The sequence below is a fragment of the Bombus pyrosoma genome, linkage group LG1 (assembly GCF_014825855.1).
Source record: "Bombus pyrosoma isolate SC7728 linkage group LG1, ASM1482585v1, whole genome shotgun sequence".
Lineage (NCBI taxonomy): Eukaryota > Metazoa > Arthropoda > Insecta > Hymenoptera > Apidae > Bombus > Bombus pyrosoma.
This window is the reverse complement of record NC_057770.1, coordinates 10,186,266-10,204,852: the sequence shown is the minus strand read 5'-3', so window position 1 is coordinate 10,204,852 and position 18,587 is coordinate 10,186,266. Positions and strand designations below refer to the sequence as shown.

General features: G+C 38.6%; 1 protein-coding gene across 6 annotated transcripts in view; it reads right to left on the bottom strand.

Moving 5' to 3' along the window:
• The window catches only part of LOC122570691 (plexin-A4), a 430,296-nt gene that overhangs the window by 353,278 nt on the left and 58,431 nt on the right, over nt 1-18,587 (bottom strand). Inside the window, exon 1 of one of the 6 annotated variants that reach the window (XM_043733377.1) lies at nt 9,969-10,274. The exons of the other annotated variants lie outside the window; for them this stretch is intronic. The gene's annotated coding sequence lies outside the window, so the exon portion shown is untranslated. Of the gene's footprint in view, nt 1-9,968; nt 10,275-18,587 lie in introns of those variants that run through there. 6 annotated transcript variants of the gene reach the window in all.

Here is an 18,587-nt window from a genome sequence, read left to right as displayed (position 1 = left end):
AATATGGCCCAATAATTAGATGTCCGTTTATGCCAGCCCAGACGTGATAAAGTGCACGCGTACCGAGCGAAAATTCAAAGTCGATTTTCTCGAAAACAAAGCCTCAAACGAAAAATTTTTATTCTATATTTTCGACTTCTTTTTTCGCGTAGAATCACCCCCTTTTCGCTTGTACCACCAGTTACCAACCACCCTGTATATTTAAGGTATAAACTAAGAATCGTAAGAGTGCTAGGGAAGAGAGAAAGAGAGAGAGCGAGTGTAAGTAAGAGTGTATGCTTTGGTGATGTCAAAGCTAAATGAGTAAAGGAGTGGGAGAAGGATGCGAGGGTTTAGGATGGGCAGTTTTTGACCCGGGAAGCAGAAGTTGGAAGCCCAGTGTTAGGGTAAACGTACGAAAATATTGTACTCAGTTTTTGTATTGGGTATTGCTTGTACGGAAAAACTAAACTTAATTTCAAATAAACTATCCTTTCTTGTCCTTGCTCTAGACCATATTTTGATACTACACGTATATATGTTCATCACTGGTGCGCATAATGGTACGCTATTGAGAATATTACGCAATTACGCTAGTCGATCCGTACGGTAACGTATCGCATTTGTAGTCGATCTTTTTGTTCGATCTCTTTGGTTGATCTGTATCGACGATCACAAGACAGTTGAGTGAAAAGCGAATGTAAAAAGTTGCAAGTGTTTGTCGAGACCTCGAGACCAAAATATACGACGTAAACGTATACGAGAGCAATGCTATTTATGATCGATGCAGATGAGCGATGCAAAGTTATTAAGAATTTGCATTTTTTAATACGCGATATCTGATACTTGTATTTTAATTAGTGGAATTATGTGCGTTTCGTCATTAAGCTTGACGTAGATAACGACGATAAAACATTAGTATCAAGATTTTAGCTTTTAATTAGAAAATAGAAATTGCATGCTATTGTTGTTATTTCGTATAATTATAAAATTACCTTTTATCTTCCTGTATTTAGTTTTACGAAATTACATACAAATATACGAAATTACTCGTAATTATATTTTTAATTAAATATTGAACGATCGTTACGATTATATAAGCGCGATTGATGATTCTGTAAATGTACATTTCCAATAACGAAATTATCCGCTCGTGCGTTCTACATTATTGAAAACACAAAGCTGCGGAAATTACACTTTCTAAAAATTAGAAATATAATACGCTATATCATAAATTAATATATCCTATAAATCTTTTAATCTTAACACAACTCGTCCACAGAATACTAATAATTCACCAGTATCAAGCTCTGTTTAATATATTGAATATTTAACAGAATTTGAATTTTCCATAAATTAATATTGATAATAAAAGCATGGTATAGAATATGCCAATGGTATCGACTTTTCATATTGCATTGACGATAACCGATTGACATACTATCAAAAATATCATATTTCAACCGTATACTACTTCAACGAAGCTCAAGGTTTTTACTTCTCTCAAATATCTTAGGTTTCCGTTGCAGTAATTGCGATATATATATAGTTTCCCGCTTCTTTGATATTACGGCTTATATGATACATAAAATTATAAATATGAAATTTGTCTGTGATCCACGTTACATCGTACTTCAAAGTCGCTGCTCTATCAAAAAGGAAAACTGCGACTTATCACGCGATATTCGTATTCTAATAAATCCAAAGCATTTCTTTCAATAATTATTCGTAATCTTTCCTATTAGAATTCGCTCGTGTCTCCTAATTTCCCTTAGAAAATTATTTTTATTAAATAATAAAAAAAAGAAAAATATTGAGATAAAAAGTAGCCATAACATGCCAAGATCACTCGACTTGACGAACGGACGCTTCGAGATCTCTCTCTTCCAACTTTATGTGCCTGTTATCCGATCAAAATTTTCATTGTGAGTGGCATCGAAACGGGAGGAAAACAGGAGGCGCTGTGTTTCGCACGAAAGTGGAACTCCGAAGGCGAAGTTGGGTGCAAGCATCGGCGGAGAAGGTGGAGAACAAAACGTCATGAACCACGATCGTTTGGAGCAGGTCTCGTCCCGATGAATCGTGCCGGCGTTGAAAGGCAATGGGGCCCCGAAACGAGTTCCAAGAAGAAAGACAAAGAGCCTCGTAATGACAGGAAAGAGATCCAACACAGATGGCAGGGGCGACCGGAGGGATGGTGCAAAGACGTTCGCCCTCGGCGAAAGCTAATTTGACTTCGCACTTCCATTCGACGTGTTCCTGGCAAGCTGCACGCCTCGATTACAAAGAAGACAAAGGGGGAAAACGTGTCTCTGTGTGACCGGTGAAAACGATCCTCGAAAAAGTTTGTGGAACTCGAACCGGTGAGACCCAGGCGAACAACTACGGACCGCTTATCTTCTATCCACGAGATTTTTCCAGGTACTAGAACTCAGCAACGAAGAACAGCGGAGAAGGTGAATGACGAGACGAAGGATCGTTTTAATCTTAACTCTTAGAAGTACAAATTGGATTTCAGTAATTTGACTAGTCCGAATTGTAGAAAACACAAGGCCCAACTATCGGAGAATTTAGAGAAAGAATTTCGATAATACTTTCGATAAATACTATTCATTTGTCGCGTATGACGTAGTATTCTGCGTTGTATTATATTACTAGGTTGTCCGAAAAGTTTCTTTCGTTTCATAAGGTGATAACAGATGAACAACGATTTCTGTTTTATATTATTTTATTGAATTAGATATGATCCATTTCGTTCTATTTCTATTATTCTATTCGTGCATAATAGCTAATATAAAATAATAATATATAAAATATAATAAAAGCTAATATAAAACAAAAAACATTGTGCGTCTATTATTTCTTTATAAAACGAAAGAAACTTTTCGGATAACCTAATACGCCAGATGAATGCATCGTAGTGTATATATATTATATATGAATATTTATTAATTTTAAAAAAGTTTCATATCAAGAGATTTATATTAATTTCCTAATTTATATTTATTTGAAATTCGGCTTGATCACGTTTGGTGTTTGTTTATTGTCCTTTGAGATTTAATATTTACAATCCGTGAATATATATCTTTCATTTCCAACTTATTAATATTGTAAGAATTGATTCCAAGTTGCAAAATTATCGAGCTTCAACCACTTGTGGCGTGTACCCTTTGGTCGAAGATTAATGGCTTCTGGCACTCCATTTTCAACCTGAGAGAAAAAAAGAACTCGAGCGACGCTACTAATTGCTGGGAAATATAGGGACAACCAATGATCTTGAAATATTATTAATTCGTTGTTCGCGCTTCGTCACGGCGGTTAAATAGCGGAGAAGTTAATGAATGGAGTTAAGGATGCCTCATTATCCGGCTCGGTGAAAAGATGAATTATTCATCGTGTCATAGGCGCGGCTGAGGAACCGTAAAAAAGGTTGGAAACAACTCTGCCAAGTATCGAAGATTTCCTCTCGCAGTCTGTCGTTGAGTATGGGCTATGACGGAAGCATTAGGTTAATAACTAAAAAAAACTGATCTAAAAAATAACTAATAAAAAGTAAAAAAGTCGCAACGTATATGAAAAAAAAAAAAAAAAAAACACTCACATTGGTTTTAGAGATTCGAACAGTACACGATCCGACTCGAAACTTTCTCGAATTTGCAATAAACGTTTCACGAGAGAAACAACGCGATATTGTCACCATTGTGAATATTCATCGAGAGGAAACGAACGCGACGAGGACTCAGTGACTAAGCGGAAGAACTCGTGCTGTTATTACCTCGAAGACAAATAGGTCAGGATGAAAACGCTAATTATGGAAGCACGTTAATTGTTAGACCACGTTGCATTATATTTTTCCAATGATGGAAACATAGAATTTCTAAGGCTTATTGATTTCAAAATAAAAGAAAAAATATACCACGGTGCAATTTCACCCGTAAACGTGATTTTCTTCGATCATAGAGCTTTTAAGAATTAATAAAAAAAAAAAACAGTACACATAGAAGCAATGAATCGTAATCGTTGCAGCATCTTGATTTTATTAACAAAAATTACTCGCTGTAGCAAACATAGAATTTCTAAAGCTTGTTGATTTCAAAATAAAAGAAAAAATATACCACGGTGCAATTTCACCCGTAAACGTGATTTTCTTCGATCATAGAGCTTTTAAGAATTAATAAAAAAAAAACAGTACACATAGAAGCAATGAATCGTAATCGTTGCGGCATCTTGATTTTATTAATAAAAATTACTCGCTGTAGCATTTATATATGCCAGCATATACCTCCGTAATTACAATGCATAATACGCATTATTTCTTGAATAGATTCTGGAACAGACAATTGCCGGCGATTTGTAAAAGACATTTCTATAATAGACATTCCACGGATTCCTGGCCAAATTCATTCTACCACGTCACCTGACAAATATTTGTCTAACTACCACACGCTTCAGGGTCCATTCTAGTTGCTTTGTGTCCCAGATAAAACCCAGTCGCGGAACTCCGTTTCTTTCCTCCCGTGTCGAATAGAGACCATTGCGAAACCAGTCTGTGTCGAAGGCGAAGGAAAGCGAACGTCGCGTTAAGTCATCCGCTGCGGGGGACTTGGACGTAACTGAAAGTTTGTCGTGATTTCGCGTTTGTCGTCATCGGCCAACTATTATTAGAGAAGAGTCGCGCGTCAACCTGTCGCGTGAAACATCGAAAAATAGCCGCGTATTGTCCGCTTCACGTTCCCGTCCTTTTGGAATGCCATCCTCGTCCAATAGGCAAACGTGCGTATCATTGGAAATATGAAGCGATACCCAGTGACACGAACCTATAAATTTATCGCTATTCCTTTGTTACTGGGTTGTAACATACATACGTTTATATATGAGACTTACAGGAGCCAGGCAGATAAACTTTTTGTTCAAATGAATAAAATTTCATTACACGACTACACGATCAATGTTCGACGAATGTACCAATATCACATAAATAATAGTAAATTCTACGATTAATTATCTATATAAAAATATCTGAAATTGAAATATCTCCACCTTGGTTTTATTCCAAGAAACGAAGGCTCGTAATATTCTATGAAAATCTCCCTGCATAATTCAAACGATAAATTAAAATACAATAAAATTCCTTAAGCCGAAGAAACGTTATAACATCAGAACAACATGATTATATCAAAAACGAGGGTTTGATATAATTGCATCCACGCGATACATACAACAGCGACAATAAATTTATTGAAATTGAAGGCTGTGATGCGATTAATCCCAATTCCTTTTCTTTTTCTTTTTTTAAATTTTCATTATGTATTATATTAACGATCATATTAAATAATTTCGGTAGAAACTAACGAACGGCCGTTAAAACCGGCAATTAAAGACTAAAAATAATTAAATCCTAGATAGATGGTTAATTGCCGAAATTCGATGGAGAAATACGGTTGGATAGAAAAAAGAAACGATAGTAATTTATTGGATGGTACAGGTTTGCGAACGGTTGAAATAACGGCGGTCAGTTTATTCGATTTCCTCGTGTCCAGTCGGCTGGTTCAACTAAAATAGTGGAACAATTAACGCAACTATTAAAATCCCTAGCGGCTATTAAGGGCACACTCCATTAAAAATGGATTAACGTTTTGTATTCAAATTACTGTAAATTATGCGGAATAGAGGGCACGGCTTATCGGAAAACCGATTGCAATGAGGAAACGGGCAAATAAATAGCATCGATGTTCACTGTCTTCTTCCACGTTGCTGTTGCTGATCGAGACGATCCTAACGCATTCCGTATTTATCACTTTAAGGCAGATTGTTCCTGCCGATTGCAAAGTAGCCTTGTCGCGTGACTCGAATTAATTCGATTGCTCTTTCTAATTGTGTATAAACGATCTTTTAGCGAGGAAATGGGGACTACCTAAGCTTGAAGAATTTCGAAATAAAACTGTGGATTTTTGTGCGTTTGTAGAAAATTTGAAAGTACAAAATTCCACCGAATGCACGTAATATGACAAAAATATATAAATAGCCACAATACAGAGTTTTCTGTGATACTTGGTAGGTAAAACTATTTCCAAGCGAGATTCCAATTTGTTAATTATATTCTGAAGGATATGAATTAGCATAAGAATCCATAGTCTAATTATGATACTAAACCATAGCTGCGATTCTTGCATTTTACTTTCTCAATCTCGCTTTCGACTTTTAATGTTTCAAAAAAATGTTCAGCGTAAAATCGAAAGGGGAAATTACATGTGTCGTTTTACGATTATGTTTGCTTTGGATTTTGAGAAATTTCAGGAACCATAGAAATACGTGTGTCGGTCGAAAATGACGACATTCGCAACAAAAATCAAGTCAGCAGTCACGCACACCAGTGCACATGGTTATACACATGCAATGGGCTATGCAAACGCAGCCTGTGGAAGAAATGAACTGGGACCTTGCACGAGTGACTAGTCACTGAATCATTCGCGCAATAATCATCCACGCGGCAGTTTACGCGAAATTCATTCGACTGCGTACATCGTGTTCGTCTTCGTTCTACATACACCTACTGTTCCTAAGTGTCAGCATACTTTAGTCAACATTAATCACAACGATGAAATAACGATGAATCGATCGTTCATACTTTCTACCTTTTTGTGAAATCACAAGACTAAAAACCTAATATTACAGACAATATTTGATTATTATAGAGAAGAAAACCATGGCGCTTCAATTTATCCGTAACGTTCCAATTAAAAATACATCTCGTGAAGAATAAACAAGCGTCGAGATACTTTTAAACGATAGCGTAGTTATACGTGGAAACGTTTAATATGAAAACGTCAGAGAACAAAGAACGGTATTTACGTTTTTAAATTAATCCGTGTCACGGTTTCATCTCTCTTTGTTTGAAGAAAATCGGCGACGATGCTGAAAAGAATAGAAATTTGTTGCAACTTTACGTCGTGACAATGAATCCGATAGCTTTCACGACAAAGTTTCGATTATCGAGGCAAACAGGCCGATATTTCTCCATTTACAAACGCTGCCGGCGCTGGTCGACATCATATCGTTCAACGTTCTGTATTGTTGGCGATCGCTTACTCGTCACTTGCAATTGAAAATTTATATACACCTACACGTACGCAGTATCGGCGGACACGGTTACTAGGGACACGCGTTATGCCACGATTGTGCTTGGAAATTGATTAGCCCATTCATACTTTCGGCTCACCCTGCCAACCATTCATAGTTGCTACGTGCCTCTTCGCTTAGTACCAATCGCCACGATGAATTTTCTCTCGACATGTACCGCGTATACTACGAACTATAAGTTTACGGTTGCCAAGTATCAAGTTTGTGTAAAAAGAATATTGTACGAGGTTAATGGTGAATTAATGGGGAAAATTTGAAATGTAAAAGGAAACTTCTAATGAAAGAAAAATAACTAACGAAATGTATTATGCGTGTGGTTTTATTGAAAAGATTAAGCGATGGTATATATCGAAAATGTATGATCAACGACGCAAATAACACTGTACTTTGCTCCAGCTGACTCATGCAGTTTATTTTAAGAAACATTTTATCACCTGACGTATTAGCAACGATTCAGTCAACAGTTATTCACGAGTCTCTCAACTACCAATGGCAATGTGTCAAATATAACAAAGCGACAATTCTTTTGTTGCTTAGCGGCACATCGAGAAACATTTTTTCCTACGTTCGACCTTGTAACCGAGAAAAATTTTGCCCGATATAACTACGATACGGTATCGTAAGACAGATAACGACACGACGTATGCCAATGACAAATCATATTTAGATATCTTCGAAAACAGTTTCGGAAAGTCGAAACTGAGAATGAAATTTTTCTATCAAGATCTTTGGATTCAAATTCATCGTTTCGTATTCAGATTCAGACGTTCAAATTCAAATTCGTATTTCCATATTTAGATTCAGATGTTTAAATTCAAATTCAAACTTCCCTAACGAAAATTCAGTTCTCTATAATCAAATTTGAAGTTTCAAACGTGACATCACATTTTTAATATCTGGTCGAAATTTAAAGTGGAATTTTCAAACGCAATCTCGAATCTTCAACTTTACGTGCAAATTTAATAATCGAGATTCCAACTTGCAAATCTAAATTCAAACTTCCAACTAAAATTCCCACATTTTCCATTATTAACCGCTGTTTCGCGTGACCAAAGCTATCTTCTTACACGCACTTCTTAAAGGTTGCGAGTTCTTTAATTCGACGATATGGAACAGGCCAGACGGTCTTAACCCGGTGACACCGTTTTCGAATTAGTCTTATATCAATTCCGATATTTATGGGATTATATCACGGCTATTATCTCCAGTTAATCTTCTCTCTTTCAGTATCATGAGATCTGTTAGTTTTCAATTTGCACGCGCCTGAAATACACCAGCGTAAGTATGATAGATGCGTGGAGGTAACTACGAATATTTATGCTAATTTCTTAAGCTCCTTGATAGACGGGTTCACGAGGGAACACGGATAAACCGTCTGAAACCGTGACAGAAGAGAAACAGCGAACACATCGATCGTTGTCCACGGATTATCGTCGTAATTCTCGCATACAAACGATTCCGTCTCGTAGCTTCACCCGCAATCACAAACTCGAAAACTGCTCTTTCATAACACCGAATATTCAATTTATATCTGCGCTAATTATGGGTTTACTACTCCAAACGCGAGTATTATTATCATTATGATGGATTTTTTTATCGATGATAATAGAAACCTTCCGTATATTTTTTTAACACAATTTTTGCTTCCAATTAAAAGATACTTTGTAAAGTTAACTTATAATAATTTTCTAGAGGCACCTATCTAAATGAAAAATAAAACCCAGAAGCGTTTCATTGAAAAATAACGAAATAACAAAATTTCGGAATAAATGAATAAAATGTTCATTAATAATACGTACTAGTAATATTTTACAAATTGGTTAATGTGCAAGTATTAAACACGTCTCGAGTAATGTAATTGGCGTTCGGCATAATTCACGGATAAGACATAATTAATATTATCATAACAGATAACGAAATTCGTAGAACGTAGCTAGACATACGCTTATCATTTTCTCAGAATTATCTCTCACTTAATTCTGGATCAAATAAAAAATAAATTAAATCAGAAACTTACGCCGTACACTTGCAAGAAACCAAAAAATGACGAACGAAAAATGTCATCAGATGTTTCACCAAAGTTTAAGATATAATAATAAATAATTGTGTGTTTCGTGATTACTCAAAGTAAATAATCTCTGCAATCGACATTTGAAATTAAGAAAAAAAAAACGTGATACACCTCTAAATCTAAGGATACAATGAAAGTCACTCACACTTGAAGAAATTCCACTAGCACGGAATTATGGAAAGTGTCGCGCACGGTGATAATTTTCGATTAGCCGCGCGAAATCAAAGGGCGAAAATTTCAAGGCGTGGTGAACGAACGAGAAACACACTCATGCACAATGATAAACGCTCAAACATTCCTGCCAAGGCAAACGGAAGCGCCACATCGCGACAAGGATAAACGCGCAATAAGAAGGTCACGTGAGGCCTCGGCCATTCAAAAACCGAACGGAAAGAAAATCAACCTTTCAATGACTATCGGCGATATTACTGCGATCCATCGCAACAACTTTCCAACGTTTCTCCCCTCGCTAGCTATAAAATAACTCACGCGTGCAATCGAAAGTATGTAATTTCGTACAGCACCGTTTTTAAATCGTTGAGGGTAACGTATCGTTGCATGGCTCGTTTACGCCACCCGACGTTCTAAAGAACGAGCCTATCAGACGCTCGAACAATCAGCACGAACGAAAACGAGCCACCACAAAAAAGAAGATTTCGACGAGAAATCCTAGCAAATGTACAAAAAATAGGGAATTACGTATATTCGCGAAGTACATAAAAAAAGCTCACCCTCCCATTCAGCTTTTATCCCCAACGAAATTGAGGTTATGTTTTACCTGTCACGCGTTCTTGTTCTCCTCGGTGGGTTTCGTCTTACTCCGTGCAACCTCGACGGCCTTTTCGGCGACACACTTAAACATTATCTTTTCCACCAATATCCGGTTTATATCTCTCCGTTGGTCGACGCACTAGCACTAGTTTGACACACTGATTCCCTAAGTCACAAAATCGTATCGAACAGCTCTCCACTCATGTGATCACAGAAGGGCACACGCGCACGCGTCCTCCCTCATGGAGCGACGATCATTCGGCGAACTGACCCAGACTGTGATTCAGCGCGCTGGAGAGAGTCGTTCGGTCGTTCCCCGGCAGCGTAAAAGCGCGAACTCGGACGGAGAAGGACGAACTAAGTCGAACCAGCACGGACGTGCACGAACGCGTCCGATCAAGCATGCGCCGCCGGCCTAATGCTTATCCGACACCACGCTGCTTTCGTGGTTCGAGGGGTGTCGCGTGACCACGAAGTCGCGAAACACTATACTGTCTGGCACGAAGGCTATTGCCGTTATCTTTTTTCTTTCGTTCTTGATCGTGAGATTTACCATAGGCCATAAGCTGTAGAGCACTGGAAAAACGAGAGCGCGAATTGTCGTCTCCCTTCACTCTCGATCTTTCACGGAACTCTGGTTCTTTTTTCTATCGTGAATAGCAATGAACCTGATAGAGGCGAAAAATATTTCTGTAGGCCGCCAATACGGCCTAAGTACTGTTATCTTGATACTTATATGTATTGTATTCTGTTTACTCGATGTACACCGTTGGTATTGTTTAATTTATATGAAACTGCTCCCGAAATCTTTAGATTTAAGAAAACATTCCTATTTTTTTGGGAAATAACGACATATTATCGTAGTCATAAATTTTCAGTTCGTCTTGTATTTATATTGTTTCTTATAATGTTTTGACCAAGCAGCATTTGTAACAATATCCTTGAGAAGTTTCACGAAAACAATTCGAATTAAAAAACAAGCCGAGCAAAAGAAACTCATATATAAGCAAAAAACAGCAATGTAAAAATATATTAGCGTACTTTGTCCTATTCCATCTTACCCGCCCACCAAAGGTATACCTACATATGTCACACAACATATTGTCCTTTTTTCACGTTTGGGCAACAAACGCAACTTAAAAAAAGTAAAGAAACTAAATATTTCCGTAACAATGCCGTATAACAGGACGGTAGCTACGTAGCGTAACGGAGTTTCACCGAAAGCGAGAACGTGTAACCTTACATACGTGTTCCTCCTAATAGACACACCGATGCCCGTTCTCACGTATTTTTCTGTCCCCGTGCCGAGAGAGAAAGCTCTCGCGACCAGATTCCGATGGAATGCATACCGTAGGCAGTAATCCGCCCGCGCTCACCTCGTTCACGAGTCTCGTTTCAACTCGCGACGAGGAGGATACGCGTAAACGCGCGTGCCAGAGAATCGCGAACCGATACATCCTGATCCAGCAAGCCTGATCGAACGCAACTGGCGTATACTATAAGTACATATGCCGGGTACACCCGGTTTATGCCCGTCGTTGTCGAGTTCGTTGTTCCAGGCCGCAAGAGCTGCTCTCCTTTGTAGATCGAGGTGTTACGCGATACGAATGTGTAACACGATACATCCTTCAACACGAAGAAGCGTATACCGGAGTGCACAGGCCCAGACTGGACATCGAGGAACTTTGTCGAGTCGCTCGCGCGTGAAGCGAAGGAATATCGCTTTTCGTCGAGCTTTCCTTCCTCCGGTTGTCTCTCTTCTCCTCCGTCTTTCGCCGATGTCAAGCTTTTACTGCTAACCTGCCACACTCGATTTGCTTCTGGAAAGATCCCTTCGATATGCAACACCACGACTCGATACTGCCTACTTTACATATCAGTACCATTAATTATAGATTATAGGAATACCGTCGAATTATCTCGGTAATTGACCGAGTAAAATTAATTGCGTTTATTGGCCACGCGAACGAACCATTCTCGGAAATTACGAGATGCCTACACGGCCGGTTAGTAATTTTGTTTATCTTTCGCTGGTTATTTATGATACAAAAATTTGGAATTACTTTCTCTTAACTTTCTTATGGATTTAAAATTAATAGGTATCCTAGATATCTTGGACCTTGCTTTACTTCCAACTTTTTATTCTTATTATTAAAATATGCCGCAAGTGCCTCTATAGTTTGATTCAAAGTGTCGAATATTCTGCCTTGTTAGAAAGTTTTATAAAGATACAGATAAATAAAAATGATAACATTTTTTCATTTAAATTATTTAATAGGTAGTAATTCTTTCCTAAATTGCAACTTTGCAATTGATTATTTCTAAATACATATACATATGTATTTTTATGTATGCTAAAACGAACTGGTACTGTTTTAACATTTCAAAACCAATTGTAGTTCGTTCTAACATTACTCGCTGTATAATTGTTATTATATACCGACGGAATTCCAACATCGATCAGAACATCGCGGTATATGTATCCCGCAAGTTTCCCTTTCGTTTATCGGTCACGCATTTCCTTTTTAATGACACGCAGACTGATAGCGCAGACGCGATCGCGTCGCTGCCATACAGCGACGAACATATTCCAAGAGTACCATTATCGTAATATCCGTTTCGGTCGTCGCATCTGATAAGATAGGATAGGAGTGTATAACGCCGCCTACATCAACCGGATGAATGAAACCTGGGCCACTCATCCTATCCCCCCCTCTCTCTCTCTCTTTCCACGTTTCTCTGGCATTTGATTTATTTTTGGCACCGTAAAACTTTCGTCCGATAATATATCAAGGAAAATTATGAAAGTTCAAAGTGCAATATTCGCATCGTGAAAGCACGCATTACTCAAAACAATTAGGGATTTACAACGAACCGAGACACGAGGCGAACATTAAGAAGTTTTGTAATGGAGTAATATATTACCAACTTTCATATCGATACAAAAATTTCTGGACTATTTTCCAAAATAAGTTCTCCAGCTTCATCGTTTTGACGAAGTATAACGGTGGTTAACAGTTTCGATACAGTTAACGATAATCGATAAAACGATAGTGAGGACTAATAGCCAATTATCCTCGAATAATATTGTATCGTATTTTAACGAGTTGACAATGACAAATATAATCTATTCTTCGTAAAGCTGATGTCAAATCTTAGCACGATATCGTACATTATTCACAAGCGAAAGAAGAATCAAATAATCTTGGGAGGAGCGTGATTAGTTTTTTTGAAGGTTATACGAAGGTCAAATACCGCGGCATAATTTTTACCACACACACCAGTGGATACAGCTTGTTATTTCCTGTAAGAAACTACGGAGCTATTTGTATAGGAGAAGCATTAATTTTACCAATTAAAGCGACCGAAACCCAAATGGCTGGATTAATGAAAACGACGGTAGAAACGCGAACGGGCATTTCAAGTCAACTAAATAATAGCTTCTCGCTGATAAACAGATTTCACGTTACCTGAACGAGCTCGCCTGAATTCCAGTAACTTGATGAACCCAAACATGGTTCAACACATTCTTCTCTATACTTTCCTATATAAATTCATTCGAATAAAGCAGACGCGGAAGAAAATCAAAGTGTCAGAAAAATTCATTACACGCAACCATGTATATTTCCCATAATTAAATATTCCAATGTAACTTTCCCGTTCGAATTTCACATTCCACAAAACGTTCGCCTTTCCATCCTTTACCGTGGACAAGTTGTCTAATTTACCTATCCTCCTGGTAATGAGACACTGTACAAAATCCATTTGGAAATTGGAATGGAAGGTGGCATGTAATTGCATAAGAGAGATGAAAAAGCTGGTCGAAGAATGAATCGGCAAGGCACCACGACCAAACGTGCAAAAATTTCACTCCCCCAGTCAACAGTGGCGCGCCAAAAAGGCTCGTTTAAAGTGTCCAAGGAGCATTATGCACGTTTCGCGTGAGTTTACCTGTACAACGGATCAAAGAGACGTGGCTGGAAGAGCGGAGGTTGCCCAGCGAAAGAGAAAGGAGCGTGAAAGAGAGAAAGATAGAGGAGAGAGAGAAAGAGAGAGAGAGAAAGAGAGAGAGATGCAAGCGACTACAGGATAGGTAAGAGAGATACGGTCGTTGGCCGGTTCAGGCAAGGCTGCTGGCAAGGAGAACCAGGGCTGTAGTTGCAAATAAAACAGACGGGTGCATTCTCCATCGACACCGGTGTGTAATAACGGAGTAGCTTCGATAAAATATACGCCAGTACTTTCGTTGTTTTCCAAAGTAGCCGGGTGAACCGGTTCCAGAATAAAAAGGCTCGTTTGGTTACCGTTAAAAATCCTCTTACTCGAGAGCACCACAGAGAGCAACAAGAACGTGATAACAATAGGGACACGTTGCATTAGGTTTCATTTAATTCTGGCATGTATTATTAAGTGGTATTAGGACACTTAGTTCGCGAGTCACGCAGGAGATAAACTCAGCAACCTCGTCGTGTTTAATGAACGTGATTGGTGAATTGGTCGTTTGATTGGTGAAAAATGAAAACGTTCATCCATTTCCATGGTGAAAAGAATTAAAACGAGTAATGGTAGAAGGGACAGATTGCATTAGATTTCGCTAAATTCTTATACGTGTACCGCTAATCGTACGTATTAGAACAATTATTACTTTGTGAATCGCACAGAAATTTTAAACTGACCAGTTCCATCAACGAAAAATTGAACAATCACGCACATTGCCATAAAAATGAATAAATCTTGATTCATGATCTATGATTCGTTTATTGGAATAATTTGACAAATTATATTTTATTTAGTATTTTACGTTGTACATTAACTCCACGTAGAAACAGTTCACCAGGGTAGCAGAATTTCAATCTGATTTCTTCGAAGAATTCTCATTCTACAGAACACGTAGTAGTTACAAACTTTTAGCGTTCATTTCTCAATGATGCGATTATTGGAATAAAATAACGAGAAAATAAAAACAGTGTGAAGCATCCAATTTGTATGAAACGGCGTATTTTGTCCAGACACGGTAAGCGCTCTAATACGTACGCGACGTATAGTTAGGGGCGAGATAAAAAAGGTTTTGCACGGTAGTAATAACGTTGCATTTATTAAGAGACGGATCATAGAAGCGCGATGATAATACTCGTCGTTTAGCTATTTAAATTATCACCATGGGCAACGAATAAGATGAAACTCATGATCGAGGCAAGTCGACGATATACACAGGTTCGAGAGGTTCGTTCGTAGATGAGGATACGAAATTAGAGCGCGTTCAGGTAAAAATAAGAAAGAAAAAATATAGTAGCGCGTATAACGATGATGCAAACTATTCCACGCTTTCACAACAAGCGCTCCTTAACATTAATCATAGCCGCCGTTCTTAACTAGATCGAATCGATTTATTATCGATGTCTCAAGGTATTCTTCAAGATCTATTCATTACATGTAAGTTCAATGGTATTCGTAACTTTCCATTCTGCCAAATGATATAAATTTCGTATTTTGCCTCGAATGAAACGGAACTTTCATTCGGAACATGAAAGAACGGAAATTTCCATGAAAGATTGTGTAATTGTTTAACCTGTTGATTAAATTATAGCTTAACCAGAGGATTTTATAATCGAGAGATTAAAAAGCGATTTAAACAAATAAATTTCAGTTAAATCAGTCTTAACCTTTGCAAATATTCATTAATACGAGAAAATATCCAAACGTTCGTGGAGACGTTCTACGAGTATTATATTGTATATTCTATGTGTTATATGACACACTTTGAAATTTCATTAGCACTTTAATGAGTCTCGACTATCACGATTATATCGGTGAAGTTTGAAGCAAATTTAATAACATACATAGAAGCTGCAAGATATTTAGTGCGAGTATATATTCCACAGAGAGCATAGAGAAGATATTTAAACAGTCAATTATCCGCTATATTAATAAGCCTTCACGTTCAGTGGGATCTTCTTTAAAACATTTATTCCATTCATGCTTTATACCAATTTTGTACTAAATATATATTTCCAATGACATCTATATAAATTTTCAGATTGACTTCAAATTTTATCTCCATCTTTATACGTATAATTAAGGCAGCCGCGTCCCGTGACAGCGCTAATGACATTTCAAAATGTTTTATGCAACACGGCAAACATATACAAAAATCTCTTCTATGATAAATGTTCAAGCGTGTCGAACGAAAAATAAAACGCTGGAATCGACTAAACGATCAAGGCTTCCAAACTTTCGAAACTTTTAAGACGTATCGAAATTGTAAAGACTCAAGACTGGAGATATTCTTAGGAAAACTTCGGATCGCTTCGAAGTTGACATTGAAACGCACGTCGCTAGCGATAAGTTCAGCCAGCTACGAGGCCAAGAATTCGAGCTTAGCAATTCCGTTTGGGATTTAAGAAGAGGCATCTTCGCTCCGTACATCTCGTGTCAAGGTGCAACGACACTATGCTTTTGTCCTTGAAGTTTCTTTGTACCGATACTCTCTCCAGTACTCTCGGATACTTGCGTACCAAGAATCGATCGGAAAATTCCGCGTTTCAGAATTATATGGCGAAAAGGTAATAGCGAGTTGTTCTCGGGGCTGTGATATGTTTCATTATGCGACTATCGAGACGAAATTGTTCCTCACGCTGACAAGTTATTATTCGCGTAGCTTAGCGTAGCGTTTCCCTTTTACGTAAGATCGAACTTATTATCGGAACTATAGGAGCTACAAAAAAATATTCGCACGTCGTTGTGCTTATTTTAATATCTACGTAATACGCTAGAAAGGATATTGGGTTTAAGGATATTAAGTTTATAGTACTTTTATGCGACTACGAAAACTTGTTTCTATGAAAATTCTACAAAAATTGAGTCATTGTATATCGTGCTCTTGCACGAATCAACTTACGGAAGTACGTCGTTTTCGAACACTTGCGCGAGAACTCGACATCAATTGCCTATTTATATGGCGAAAAGAAGAAATTAATAAAACGTGGAGTTGATCGGTTCAACTCTTAAGGGGTTTGCATATAACAAACCTGATTGTTCTGTAGGTGGTGGAACGCTGAATCGTAAGATATTCGAAGTTCAGGTGTGCCCGGAATATGTTGCTATTACACAGGTTCGAAGCGATTCCAAGTGTTAAGATTGTATCGCTAAGCGCGGTGGAAATAAAACGCGTCGCGTACAAAGTGGCACGATGTGGAGAGGAAAAACGAAGAGGGGGTTGAAACGACGTCGATGAGCAAGGAACGAAAGCCGAGTGGTGGGAGGAAAATAAATCGATAAACGCCTCCTATGCGCGCCCGCAGCACGGCGGCTCAATTAATGGAATAATAATGTAGACTAGGCGAGCCGGAGAGAAGGAGTTCCGTTACAAGATATCGGCTGGAATTTAGCAAACAACAATTATCTCCGTTCACTCGTCCGTAACTTTCTCGTTGTCGCGGTGTTGTCTCCTACCTCCGGTAACTAATTCTCATATCACAGATGGTACACCGGTTAAAACTTGGTCCAGAGGCCCGCTGCTACCGGACGAAGTTCATTCGGGCTTGACTTTCGACGATAGCACCAACAGCAACAGCAGAGAGAGGCATTCTGAAACTTAGACAAACGGTGACCGACCCAGAAGCGAACTAGTTGAGTCAACTGACCTAGAAACATCGAGAAACACAGGGGCCGTCGAAATAACTCGAACAGCAGCGGCTAGTCCAGGCTTCGCAGTCGCTCGTACCGAGGCTTTTGTCCATCAAGAGATGGAATTCAGTTAGCAAGATTGCTCCGTGCTGACCGTTCGATTTCCTCTGCCGGAAATTGAGAAGAATTTCGAGCCGATAACGAGGTCGAGCGCGATGTTCTCCAGCTCGACCAGTTCTCCACCTACTCTCCCGCTACGAAGCACACGTACAGCGATCTTAGGAATTGATATCTTTCGTTCAGAGATTACCAAGGACACGGGTTTCTACTTATTAAGAAGGCATCGAGCTCGAGATCGCGCTCAATTATGCGGCCAGCTATGAAACACGGTTTAGAGAAAAACGAATCATCATAATGAAAGAAGTTCGTAAAACGCGGAGAAGGAAAAGATAGAGAGAAAGAGAGAGAGAAAAAAAAGATAAAAGAAGCTTGGGGAGATTCCTCGGTTTGAAAAGGCATCGTCTGGAAAGTTCAATAACTAATCCGATAATTTCGATCAACGGCATGCCTATCTAACCTAACCCCAATCACGGCCAGAAGAAAGGAGAAAATAAAAACATGGCTATCCTCATGGTCATCGAACAACAACGAGCAACGATTTTAAAAGAACGAATTCATCCATGCATGGCGAAAGATGCTAGAAAGTCAAGGGGCGCGCATCTGTTCGGTATTGGTCCGAGGCTAAATTAAAAATAATTACTGTACGCCGTTTCAACCAAGCGATAACAACTCGATTACGATCCCAGAAACGATGCCGGGATTCAACCGGCGGACCTTTGCATCACGAATTTCCATTATCGAAATCTTTAATCTGGATCCGTGCTCGCTCGCACTTTCTCGCCCTTTTACGTCCCTTCTCCCTCCTCCCCTCTCTATCTCTGTTTCTCTATCCAACGTGGTTGATTTCATCTTTACACCCTTCGAGCATTCCGCTCCTCCG